Raw genomic sequence first — 14,222 nt, 5'->3', positions numbered from 1 at the left:
GAATGGTCAGATCAATTCACAACTCCATCAATAGTACATTAGTGTCCCTATTCTTCCACATCATCTCCAGCATGTGATTTTCCTTTTCTGTAATATTAGCCAGTCTGATAGGTGTGAAGTGGTATCTCTGAGTTGTTTCAATTTATATTTCTCTAGTGATTTAGAGTGGGTTATTTTCCCCATATAACTATAGATAGCTTTGATTTCTTCTTTTGAAAACTTCTCCTTCACATTCTTTGACTATCAACTGGGGAATGGCTTTTATTTCTATAAATTTGGCTAAGTTCCCTATACATTTGAGGAATGAGACCTTTATCAAAGAAGCTAGCTATAAAATTTCCCCTCACCCATTTCCTGCTTTTCTTTTAATTTTTGTCCACATTGCTTTTATTCATGCAAGTGCCTTTTAATTTCACGTATTCAAAATTATCCATTATATGTCCTGTGATCTGCTCTATCTCTTACTGGGTCATAAGTTCTTTTCTTATCCATAGTTAAGGTAAATTTTTCCATGATTCTCTATTTTGTTTATGATTTCACTCTTTATGTCTAAATTGTGTACCTATTTTGACCTTATCTTGGTATACATTGTGAGGTGCTAGTCTATGCTTAGTTTCTGCCAAATTACTTTCCGGTTTTTCCAACAATTTTTGTCAGATAGTGGGTTCTTGCCCCAAAAGTTTGGATCTTCAGGTTTATCAAACACTTGATTACTATGGTCACTGCCTACTGTGTTTTGTGAACCTAATCTATTCCACCAATTCACCACTCTATTTCTTAGCTAGCACCAGATTTTTTTATGCTTATGACTTTATAATATAGTTTGAAATTTGATAGTTAGATGGCCTTCCTTCAAATGTTTTTTCATTGGTTCCCTTGATATTCGTGACCTTTTGTTCTTCCAGATGAATTTTGTTATTCTTTTTTCTAGATCTAAAAATAATTCTTTAATAATTTTGTATGGTACTGAATAAGTAAATTAATTTAGGTAGAATTGTCATTTTTATTATATTGGTTCAATCTACCCATGAGCAATTAATATTTCAGGAGAAGGTAAAACTTGAACTGAGTCTTGAAAGATCTAGGATTCTAAGAAGAGGAGGTGACTAGGGATAGCATTCCAGGCTTGGGAGATAATTTGTGCAAAGGCATGGAGATTTAAAATGAAATGCAATATGTGAGAAAAAACACATATGGAATTTTGACTGAAGTATAGAATAAATGAGGATGAGTATTGTGTAATCAGCCTGGGAAGAGATGCTTGAGAGAGATCATGAAGGTTTTAAAATGTCAAACCCAGAAGTCTGTATTTTATCCTAGAGGCAATTGAGAGTTACTTGAGTTTTTTAAGCAGGGGAGTGACATGGTTAGACCTTCACTTTAGGAATAACAGTTTGGCAGGTGTGAAGGGTAGATTGGAGAGCAGAGAGACTGGATGCAGGCAGGCCCATTTGAAGGTTTTTGCAATAGTCCAACTGAGAAGTGATGAATTTCATGTCTAGGGAGGTTGTGGTGTTAACAAAGAATAAGGGCCAGCTGTGAGAGGTTTGAGGCAGTAGCATTGATAAGATTAGGCAATGGATTGGATAGAATGAAATGTCGAGGGGCGGCCAGGTAGCACAGCAAGTAAGAGCACTGGCGCCAGTTTTGGGACGACCTGGAGATCTGGAGATCGAATCCCCGGCTCAGACACTCAGCACCACACCCAGAAAAAACTGGCCGTGTAACCTTGAGCAAGTTACTTAACCCCGATTGCTTAAAAAAAAAAAAAAAAAAGAATGAAATGTTGAGGATTGTCTACTAGGTTATGGACATGGGTGACTGGAAGAATGGAATTTTCCTTGACAGAAATAGGGAAATTAGGGAAAGGGATGGATTTAGGGGGCAAAGTAATGAGTTCTGTTTTAGACATGCTGAGTTTGAAATACCTATGGAAAATCCAGGGAGAGTTTTCCATTAGATACTTAAAGATGTGGGGTTGGAATTCGGTAAAGAGATGAAGGATTGATTATGTAGATTTGGGAGTTCTACATAAAGATGATATTGAATCCATGCTACATGATGAGGTCACCAAACAAGTATAAAAATAGAAGAGAAAGTTCATGATAAGATCCCTTGGGTACCCCCATCTTCCGAGGGCAAAATATGTATGATGAGACTGCAATGGAGTTTAAGAAAAAGCAGACTGACATGTAGGACAAAAATGACAACAGATCAGTGTTACAAAAATCCAGGGGAAAGAGTAAATGCAAGTTTCTCCCTAAATGCTGAGGAGAAGGAACCACTTGGGCCAATTTGAAATCCTAGAGTAAGCAGACCAGTTCCTTGGATTGGGTATGTGCTACTATGTATCACATGTCCAACACAATCTGGGTCCCATGAGCACTTGTATCATCTAGGTATCTTCTGGTTTGATATTGATAACTCATACTTAGGTAAATCCTGAGTGTTAGCTGTGCCTTTTCTCCTCAAATTACTAACTGCAACAGAACAATACCTATATGATTAAGGGCCCTAATTTATTGTTAATCTCCCTCAATCTCAAAAACATTAGAAATAGCTTAGACAAAACTGTGAAACAATAACTTTCTTAAATATACACAGATCGTTTTAGCTATTTCCATTGCTGTATTTCTCATTTCCTCCTTCCTCCATCCCCAACAAGTTAAAGGGCGGTTGACTAGTTTGTATGGGGACAGAAGATGCCATAAATTACACTTATCACATCGTTTTCCAAAATGACTCTACCAGTACTCATGTGTGTCTTTTATATTGTAATGTGGGTTTTAGTGAATGTTAAACATTAATGATGCCTCGTCCTGAACAGTAATTAGTTCTTTATTTTTAACTTTCTATTTTAATAATATCAATTTAATAATTTTATATATTAATTAATTAAATTTATTTCATATAATTAATTTAATGATATTAATTTAATAATTTTAACTTTCTATTTTTCTAAAAAACTCTATTTTTAACACAAAATTTCAATAAATTTATTATACATTTTTTTCCTGAAAAACTAAAGTCGTATCTCCCAGAAAGCACATTTTGTTTGAATCAAATCACTTACCTTTGTATATTGTTAAACTTAATATTTCTTCTATTTCATGTTTTTCTCCAATACATTAAAAAGATTCTTATAAAATTAAACCTGAAGAACAATGGGCTGGGCAATAGGGACTTGAATGTTGGTTTTTCTGTTACAGGAAGTCTTGCCCAACCCCTTTTAAGTCTAGTACCTTCCCTCTTTTAATTATTTCCTATTTATCCTATATATCGCTCATTTGTATACATTTCTTTGCTTGTTGTCTCCCCATTAGATTGTGAGCTCCAAGGGCAGTGACTATCTTTTGCTTCATTTTTTTATTCCCAGCATTAAGCACAGTGCATGGAACATTGAAGACACTCAGTAAATGTTTATTGACTGGTTTTCAGATAAGTGGTTATTCTTACCACTGAGCAGTTATTCAGAATTCTGCAGCTCCTATCTCCAAATGCCTGTCAGAACTTCATTACAATTTTTCCTTTGAGATCCTTGAGTATGGCATTGGGTGAGTCTTTATCTGCAGGAAGGGCATCACTGGTTTATATTTTGTTATTCCTTCTCATTCAAGTATAAAATCAGAAACAATGAAAATAAGATTATGTCATGGAAGTAACTAGACAATGATTTTGAAGAAGTTGACACATTTCCTAACTTATCTGATCAAGAAAGGAGGAGACTTTGAGTTGACTGATTAGGTGTAGTATGAGGAGGAGGAGGTTTATATAAAGATAAGGGAGAGAAAAAAATCCCTGACTAAGCTAGAAAAAAATTTTCTGACCTAGCCATAAAAAGAGTTCTATGGGCCATTGCCAAAGTCGTATCAATAGCATCAGATCATAAAGTAACACTGACTGTAAAGTCTGTATATAATCTCAAATATGCTTACCAGTGACCCACTTTGAAACACATTAGTGATGCTCAAAATGGCTAGGCTTGAAAATGGAATTGGGACAGGAACAATGGCTTTTCAAAATTGTAACAGCAACTTAAAAATATGGGACCAATTGGAAAGAAAACTACCAAGTCTTGGGTGTATGAGAAAAATGTAACTCCCTGACTTTAAGTGAAAAGTTTCTTTTTTCTGGTTGAATTTATTTATTTTTAAACTTATTGATACTTTAAAAAAAAAAACACAAGACTTCCCCAAGTCTCTAACAAGTACATTTCCTGAATGAAAATTAAAAAAAAAAACAAAACACACCAGTATGGAGCAGTGAAAAGAGTAATAGTTTCAAATTCTGGTTCTTCTACTGACTTCCTGGATGTCCTTGGGCAAGCCATTTAATATCCCTAACCCTCAGTTTCCTCATATATAAAATGAAAGAGTTGGGTTAAACAATATCTAAGGTCCCTTCTAGCCATGAACCTAGTGGTATGATTACAACTGATCATACATGTCACTTTCTACTTTTATAGTTAACTGATTGTTAATAGAAGGACATGTGCTCTAACTTTAATAACAATAGTTCACAATTGTATGTGTTTTAAGGTTTATAAGGTACCTTCCTCAAAGCAACCCTGGAAGGTAGTGTATTATTATCACTTCTTTTCTACAGATGAGGAAATGGAAATTCTTACGGCTAAAGTGACTTGTCCCTGACAACAGAGTAAGTTTCTGAGGCATAGTTTGATTCCAAATGCAGCACTGTATCTACTTCTACTCTGCCTTTTCTAGCAGCATAAGATAGTCACCTGGATTTGGCAAAAGTTTTGTTGACTTTTAGAGATGATTTAATTTATATTGTTGTTGCAACTGCATACATTGTTCTTTTTGTTCTGCTTGCAAGTCTTAACCTTGTCCTTGAATTCTTCACTTTGGAATTATTATGGTACAGTATAGTTTCATTATATTGCTACATCTGTTTGTTTAGCCATTAGGCACATATTTTGTTTCTATCTTTTTAGTATAATAAATAATGCTACTATCTTTGTGCAAATAAATTTTCTCTAGTTGTCAATCACCCTCTTGGGGAAGAATAGTCCTTCCTTTCTTCCCTCCTTGTTTTCTTCCTTCCACTTTTCCTTCCTTTCTTTCCTTCTACTCTTCCTTTCTTCTTCCTTCTTTCTTTCCTTCCTTCCTTCTCTCTCTCCTTCCTTTACCCTTCTTCCTTCCCTCCTTGTTTTCCTTATCTTCCTTTACTTCCTTATTTCCCTTCCCTCTTTCCTTTCTTCCTTTCCTCCTTCCTTTTCTCCTTCCTTCCTTCTTTCCCTCCTTTCTTCCTTCCTCCTCCTCTCTTTCCCTCCCTACTTCTCTCTCCCTCCTTCCTTCCCTTTTCCCCTTCTTCCCTATTGATACTTTTTTCAAAACACAAGACTTCAATAAGTCTCTACCAAGTAGATTTCCTAAAAGAAAAAAAGCAAATAAACAAACACCAGTATGGTGCAATGGAAAGAGTCATACTTTCAAATTCTGGTTCTGCTACTGACTGCATGGATGTTCTTGGGCAAGTCATTTAATATCTCTAGCCCTCACTTTCCTCAAATATAAAATGAAAGAGTTGTGCTAAACAATATCTAAGGTCCCTTCTAGCTATGAACTAAATGATATGATTGCAACTGATCATACATATCACTTTCCACTTTTAGTTAACTAACATTTCTTCTTTCTTTCCTTCTTCCTTTCCTTCCTTCTTTCCCTTCTACTACCTCTCCTTCTTTCCTTTCCTCCCTCCTCCTCTTCCTTCCTTTCTTTCTTTCTTCCCTCTTTCTCACAGCTAGGCAGCACAAACTGTATGGAGCACCAAGCCTGGAGTCAGGAAGATCTGAATATAAATCAGACCTCTGACAGATACTAGCAGTCATCTAACCCTACATCTTCCTCAGTTTCCTCTACTATAAAATTCGGATAAAAATACCCCCTACTTCCTAGGGTTGTTATGAGGATCAAATGGATACTATTTTGTAAAGTATGTAGTGTAGTACCTAGCATATTTTAAGGGCTTAAAAAATGCTTGTCCCTTCTCCCTTCCTTCCTTTCCTTCCTTTCTTCCTTCAGACTCTGGTCAGAAAGGGTCAAAAAGATTTTTCACATCAAAAAAAATGATGATGTTGGTGCAAATGGATCAGAAATATGTGAATAAAAATCCTTTAAGATCATTATAATTTGAGAAAGTAGCTGACAAAATATTTGGAACTTTATTGAACCCACAATATTTGAAAAACAGCTTGTGACATTTAAACTCCAAATGTAGCTGAGTTCACTTATTCTTTCATGGTAGTAGTAGGCTATGAAATAACATGTTGAGCAAAATACTTGCTCCAAATAATAAGAGCATGATAGCTGACTAACTTAAGCTTTGCTGATGGTTAATTTAATAGTACAAGAGATTCTGGAACCTAGCTCCTTGGTTTTACCAACTGGTGCAAATTTATTATATTTTAAAAACATCCAAGATAGCTTGTTGAATTCAGACACCATTTAATTTGTTTGATTCCAAATGCAGCACTGTATCTACTTTTACTCTGCCTTTTCTAGCAGCATAAGAAGATAGTCACCTGGATTTGGCAAGAGTTTTGTTGACTTTTAGAGATGATTTAATTTATATTGTTGTTGCAACTGCATACATTGTTCTTTTTATTCTGTTTGCAAGTCTTAACCTTGTCTAAGAAAATCAAGTCCTAATTGGTCAAGGAAATAATATACTTTATTTTTTCATTTCCCCCCCTATAGATTCTCTAATTTATTTGATGTTGCCTCATATACTTAGGAAAATAGAAAAAGAAAAGCACTCACAAAAGTGAATCACAATATGCTGCAATAGTATGGTCTACTGGATACATCTTGTCCCTTTGTCATGCAACCTCTTAAAGGAGGAAAATGTATTTTAGTGTGTACTGTTGCACATACTCCAAAAAATTACATCTATGTGTGACCCTTAGATAGCTCAAAAGGCTCGATAGACATCATAGAATTTATCATATAACATAGATTGAAGATAAGGTTTAGTTTCTCTATTTTATAGATTGATAGTCCTATTGTCAGAGATCTATTTGGGGAAGGGACCTCAGACAACATTTAGTCCCATCCCCTAAATTGCAGACGAAGAAGCAAATATTTGGAATCCTTGGTCAAGGTTACAGAGCCAGAATTTAAGCAAAGATCCTCTAACTATAAATTTAATGCTCATATCATACCAAACAGCCTTTCAAATTTATCTGTCATTCATCAATTAATCACTCTATGATCTGCTACGTCCCAGGAAGTGAGCTAGGTTCTATAATATGAAGACAAAATTGAAATAGTCCAGATAGTCCTTGCTCTCAAGGTATGCATACTATGTTGGGGAGTTGAGTTGGGGGAGAAGGAGGAATGTATACATGAATAAGAATATTAAATATATATATATATATATATATATATATATAAAACTAATGCTAGATAAGTTTATATTTGGAGGAGGATACTAGCAGTTGGAGTGATCTGGACAGCTAATCCCCTAAAATGCCAAGATTCATGATTCCATGATCATTATGTCCTTCCTTATTCAAATAACCAAATTTGTAAGCTAAATTACAAGGACAAAACAATAATAACTATCATAATGTGATGTGGGAATACCAACTAGACCCAGACTATTAATGCTTAGTCAATCTCTCTAGGCTGGAGAGTACTTCTAATTTTATCTTTAATTCCTAAGGCAGCATAAATGTCCATTTCACCTATCAAGGCATTTATTGCTTTCACAGAACTAAGAGCTAAACCATTTATTTATAAAAGAGAACCCCTTCAACTATTAAACTCAGATGATTGATTATTTTTTTCCTCTGGATGAAACGGTTTTTCTCCTTCTGAATCACCAAGGGACTGTGGTGATGGTGAATATATGCTCTTTCTATAGGGACAAAATATAGGGAAAGAGAAGAGCCTTTCTTTGTCCATCTACCAACAGCTGTGGACTTTCAAACAGAGAAGCTGAAAAATCTAAGGAGTATACCTCTGGCTTCAGCTATAAACAAAACTTGTAAGACAAATGTACTGTGTCTTCAGTCTCATCCTTAAAAGGAAGCTGAGGTAGAAAGATGAGGATGTGGCTCTATGGTATTTTCACGTCATTATGTGCTTGCCTCTAGCCCTGTGGTAGCTGGGGTAGAGGAAGACCCATAAATTTAATTAAAGTATCATATAATATCAAAGAGGTTCTTCAGAGGGAATCCAGTTTTAAAACCTCTGATCTTGGGGAGGGGGGGGCTTCTAAACCCAAGGCAAGGTTGATGACATTCTTGTGTAGACCAGAGCCACATGGATGGCCCTGCCTCCATTCTGAAAAATTGTTGTAGGTTTCCTCAGTTGGGAATTAATTGGGAACTCTCAAGCTGTGGAAATTAGAAGAATAGAGAGGCAGTGTGGTATAGTAGAAACAGGATTAGACATGGAGCCAGGAATAATTGTATTCAAATCCTACCTCAAACACCTACTAGTTGCACAACTCTGAGTAAATCATTTAACTTTTCTTAACCTCAGTTTCCTCATCTGAAAGAGGGGATAACAGTTTTATAGCATCTCACCTCATAAGGTTGTAGTGAGAATCAAATGATGTAATGCATGTAAAGCATTTTGCAAAGATTGAAGTACAGCCTGGAATAGAGGGAAAATCATAAAGTCAGAGGGCAAGTAGGTGGGGCAGTGGATAGAGCACTGGTTCTGGAGTCAGGAAGACCTGAGTTCAAATCTGGCCGCAGACACTTACTTTGTGTGAACCTGGGCAAAAATCCTGTTTGCCTCAGTTTCCTTATCTGTAAAATGAGCTGGAGAAGAAAATGGCAAACTACTTCCGTATCTTTGCCAAGAAAACTCCAAATAGGGTCATGAAGAGTCAGAGTCAGACAGGGCTGAAACAACTGAAAAACAACAAGAGTTAGAGTACCTGGGTTCAAATTTTACCCCTTTTTTCTACTTGTTTCCTTACCTATAAAATGATGAGGTTGGATTTCATGCCTTTTGAGACTTTTCAGCTCTAGATTTTTTTTTTTTTGCTTTTTTTGGGAGGGCAATTGGGGTTAAGTGACTTGCCCAAGGTCACATGGCTAGTTTTTGTGTTAGGTGTCTGAGGCCGGATTTGAACTCAGATCCTCCTGACTTCAGAGCCAGTGCTCTATTCTCTATGCCACCTAGCTGCCCCCATTAGTAAACTCTTACAGAAGCCAGTGACTATACCTGACTTACATTTGATTTATATATTTTAAGAGCAGGGAAGGATCATAAAGACAATAAAGCTTTACCCTTCCATTCTACAAGTAAGGAAACTGAGGCTTAAAGAGATTCCAGATTACTCATTGATTTAGTAGCAGAGCCAGGACTACACTTGGGAGTGAGTCTGGGATCCCTCTGAAGTCCTTTCCTATCTATGATTTGAAGCTTGGGGATCCCTGAAGTATATGCACCTTGGGGGTGGGTCATCTATAGATATCACTAAATCATGTAAATTAGGGACAGAAATAGGGACTTGATCTGTGATTTTACCAGTGTAGGAGGCACCAGGTGAGTTTAGTGTCTTAGAGAACAGCCTAGAGCACTGAGGAAGAAAGTGATTTTTCCAGGGTCAGACAGTATACAATACAATACATACATACATATGTACACACACATATCTCACAGGCAGTACTTGAATTCAGGTTTTCCTGACTCTCTCCTGCTCTCTGTACTGTTGTTCTCTATCCGCTTGACTATTGCTTCTCTATGTATTAAGTAGACTTAAATATATGCCTTTTTTGACCTTATTCATCCTTCCTCAAGAATACATTTCTCTAGAATTAAAAGGATTGAGAGAGTAGACCTAGGAGCAATGAGTAGAAGTTGAAGAGGTAAATTAAGACTCAATATAAGGATGAATTTCTTAACAACTAGAATTACCTCTAAGTATAAAGGGCTGCCTTTGTAGGCAGGTAAATAAGTTGAGGCTGAATAATTATATATAGGAGATGTTATAAGTTCTTGGTCAATTGGGTGGCCTAGATTGTGTCTGAAGTTTCTTCCAACTCTGAGATTTTGTAGTTTTACTTGGACTGCATTTTATAGTGAGGGTTTTTCCCTGAAGGTTAGAATTAGTAGGTTGATACAGTACCTCCAAGAATATTCAGGTTTTATAGTTATTTATCAGGCATTTTTCAGAATGTAACCTTGGGGTGTATAAGCTGCCTTATGGAGATATAGTTTCATTGTTCTATGTGACATTGGGAAGAAGTCAGCATTATTGTATTATTCATTTTAAAAGTACAAAATGGTAGAAAGTGACTTCCTAATACCTCACTTTTTGAACAGTGCAATGAATTAAAGTTCCCTGACTAATTTTCTAGTCCTTTTCCTGAACCCTGAGACCAAAAATTTAGGAAAAGCAGAGAATAAAGGAAAAGGCTGGGTTAATAAAGGAAATAATGAAAAACAAAATAAAATAGTGTTAAGAAACCAGAAGCTATTAGCCTGGCATTATAAAAAAAAAAAAAGACCTCCTACCACTGTTGGCCTCCTTTTAGGGAAGGTACAAAATTTCACTGCAGATGACACATTTGAAAATTGTTGAGGTTTGAGGTGGAGAGAAGCACAAAACTGATGTTTGTTCTTATCTGGTTGCTGACTAGTTTCTATACTATGTGGTAAATTGAGACTAGCAGTCTGAACTGTGGTAAAATTAATATTTACTTTGTAGCATATCACATTTTTCCTTTATAATATTTTCAAGTGATATTTTCCAAAACTTAGTCATCAATTAATTCTTCTGGAAATTGTCATCAGTGCTTCATCTATTCGAAAATCAAATGGCAATTTTTTACCTTTCACCCTGTATTTGGCTTTAGTTTTTATTTTTTATCTTGTATGAAATTTCTTATTCCTATACTGCTTATATATCCCATCCCCCTTGTTGGCTATCCAAGGAAAAGCTGGCATCAGCTTCAAAAGAGCCCAAAAGCCATTTCTACTGGATGTTTATTGCCTATGGGGTAGGCTGCTCTCCCTAGTTTAATCACTAGTTTAATCTTTGACATGTGCCCTACCCCCCAAACCATCATGGTGTCTGAGTGACCAATCAGGAGCTGAGCTTTAGTCTTGTATGTCCTTCAGCAAGGGAACAGAGCTCATGTCTCATCAGAGGGCCTGAGCATAAGCCAATTTCCACAGGAAGTGATCCAGTCCAATTCCCTGCTAGACATACATCTTAAAAACCTGAGAGCTAAGAATAATAATGAGGGCCCTAATTCATGCACACACACACAGAGCTGTCAGCTTCATGCTCATGCCAACTGACATTATAGATGCCAAATATATTATCCCAGAGCCTTTGACCAAGTTAGATAATCGTAGAACCATATACTTAAATTCAGAAGAAATGTTAGAGGTCATCTTCTCCAATTCCATACAACTATTTTATAGATGAGGAAACTGAGGTCCAGAAAAGTTAGAAAAAAAAAAAACTTCCCATAGTCACATAGGTAATAAGTAGTAGAGACAGAATTCAAATCCAGGTCATTGAGTCAGTAAGCATTTATTAAATGTTTGCCATGCCCCCTCCATTCTGCTGTGTTGGGGACATAAAGAAAGACAAAAACACATCCTCTCACTCCAAATCCAGTGCTAGATAAAAATGACCCTCAGACGTAACCAGCGTGCAGTATGAATGCTCCATATATTATTCTTTGGCCAGACAGATTCAAATTCAAGTGGATAAAACTCAGGCTGACATGTCAGGAGACTACTGCTATGTAAATTTGCCTCCTAGGATCTAAAACAGCATACCTCTGGTCCAGGAATAGAGGACAGTGATGCTGGGCCTTGACTTTGAACATTTTACTCCCCTGCCTTCTTTAGTAGTGGGGCTTCTTCCATTTACTGATTTTGTCTATGGATTCATACCAATAGTTAGCAACCTCTCACCCCCTTTTATTTTCTCAATCCCATTGATACTGAACCTCTTATTGCCTAAGAGCAACTTCTTCTCCTCTCTCTTCCTTATCCACCACAACCCCACCACCCCAATGTCCAATGTTCAATACCCACTAGACTTCCTCTCTAAAATCAACAAACTTCCCTTCATTTTGAACTTCTTCCTTGCTTCTTCTGCTTTTTGGCATTTACTAAAAACCTGACTCCACCTGAAGCACACTTTATCACTGGCTAGCCTTTATTGTACTGCTTGTACCTTCTCTCATATGTTTGTTTTTTTTGCTTTTTGGGGACAATTGGGGTTAAGTGACTTGCCCAAGGTCACACCGCTAGTAAGTGTATCAAGTGTCTAAGGCCGGATTTGAACTCAGGTCCTCCTGACTCCAGGGCCCATGCTCTACTCACTGCACCACCTAGTCACCCCCTCTCATATGTTCTAAGTGGACCAAAAACAGGAGTCAGAATGATGAGGTGAAGGCTCTGGGAATCCCCTTGAGCTCTCCTTGAGTGCTTGAGGTACAGGCTCTGGGAACCCCCCTTGAACTCTGATTAAATTGTCCTATTTGATGAGGCATTTTGCTTGAGGCCATAAGCTTTACATTGTATCTGGGCCCAAACCTCTGTTACTAGACTTCCCACCCTTGAACCTATCAAAATATTAATCCACCCTTGAACTGGCCTAGCCCACCATTGTCTGTAGTCTCCAGGTAGCCTCCTGCAACTTCCCATTTTTAATCACTCATTGATGGTCCCCAAACTCCTCCTCTAGACCATCCCTAGAATTCTCCCACAACCTTCTGTATATAAGGCTCCATCTTTTCTCCATGTCTGTGAGAATGCCACAGAATGACTTAGCACAGTCTTACTCTGTGTCCAATACAAGCAAACTTTTAATAAACTTTACTTTTCTTCACTGAGAAGACTTGAGTCGAATTCATTCAGCAGGACTGGCATGTTGGTATTTTGAGGTCTCCAGAGCAACCCTAATCCTCTTTATGGGTAACCTCTTCAAGAATACTCCTTGACAACCCCCTGGGGCCCAACTTTCTGCCTCATGACTACATTCAGATACACTCTTTACTGACATCACTCAGCAACATTTCCTCCTTTCAGGAAATCTTAAATTTATCTAACTAACTAGGTATCTAAATTTATCACCCAATCCAGATTCTGGTGGTCATTATATAATGACCCCCATGATGTTCTTTCTCTTTTCTCAGTGAGTTCAATGCCTAACTCACAGTCTTCCTTTTCAACCTAATTCTGCCCTCATGCTCAGTGACTTCACTATACATGTTGATGTTCCTTCAAATAACCTCATCTCCAATTCTTCCATAGAATCATCTTCTTAAAGCTAGAAGAAATCTGAGAGGTCATCTTCTCCAATTCCATACAATTATTTTATAGATAAGGAAACTGAGGCCCAGAAAAGTTTGAAAAAAAACAACTTCTGATAGTCACATAGGCAATAAGTAACAGTGCCAGAATTCAAATCTAGGGCATTGAGCCAGTAAGCATTTATTAAATGTTTGCTATGTGCCCTCTATTATGCTGTGTTGGGGATGTGAAGAAAGACAAACACATCTTACTTAAAATCCAGTGCTAGATACTTCAACTCCCGTGACATACTTCTCCACTCTACCTCAGAAACACACAAGAATGTTCACATGCTTGTACTTGCCACCACTCACAAGGCTTCCACTTCATACTATTCTATCATTCCATCTCTACCTATACTTCTAATCTTATTCTTCATCCTCATTGTTACCATTTACTCCTCTTGTTATTTTCAAGCCATAATCCCTGCTCTGCCTATATTCTTCTCCTTTCACACTGTTAATCTCTTAGTGAATCAGGACAACTCTACACTATCCACTATTCCTGAATCCTTCCATCCCTTGCTTTATTAGTATTCATATCTTGTCAAACTCCACCTTGGATTATTTCTATCCCCTTCCTCTTCCATTCCTATTCATGTGCACCTGAAGAAGTTACACAAACATGATCTACTAGAAATTTATCTAATACCAATTTGTCCCAACACTCCCAAAGTATCACCTCCTCAGCTGAGGACTTTGATTCATGTTTTACAAAAGAAAGAAAGAAGGAAAAGAAAGAAAGGAAGGAAGGAAGGAAGGAAGGAAGAAAGAAAGAAAGAAAGAAAGAAAGAAAGAAAGAAAGAAAGAAAGAAAGAAAGAAAGAAAGAAAGAAAGAAAGAAAGAAAGAAAGAAAAGTAAAAAATTAAGTTCATTTACATTTACCTCTTCTCATCTCACATGTTCTTGACTTCATTCCCCC

This window comes from Petaurus breviceps, unplaced genomic scaffold, assembly GCF_028583685.1.
Source record: "Petaurus breviceps papuanus isolate PSGF00001 unplaced genomic scaffold, PetGlider_PUasm1.0 90977, whole genome shotgun sequence".
NCBI lineage: Eukaryota > Metazoa > Chordata > Mammalia > Diprotodontia > Petauridae > Petaurus > Petaurus breviceps.
This window is presented reverse-complemented; position numbering follows the sequence as displayed.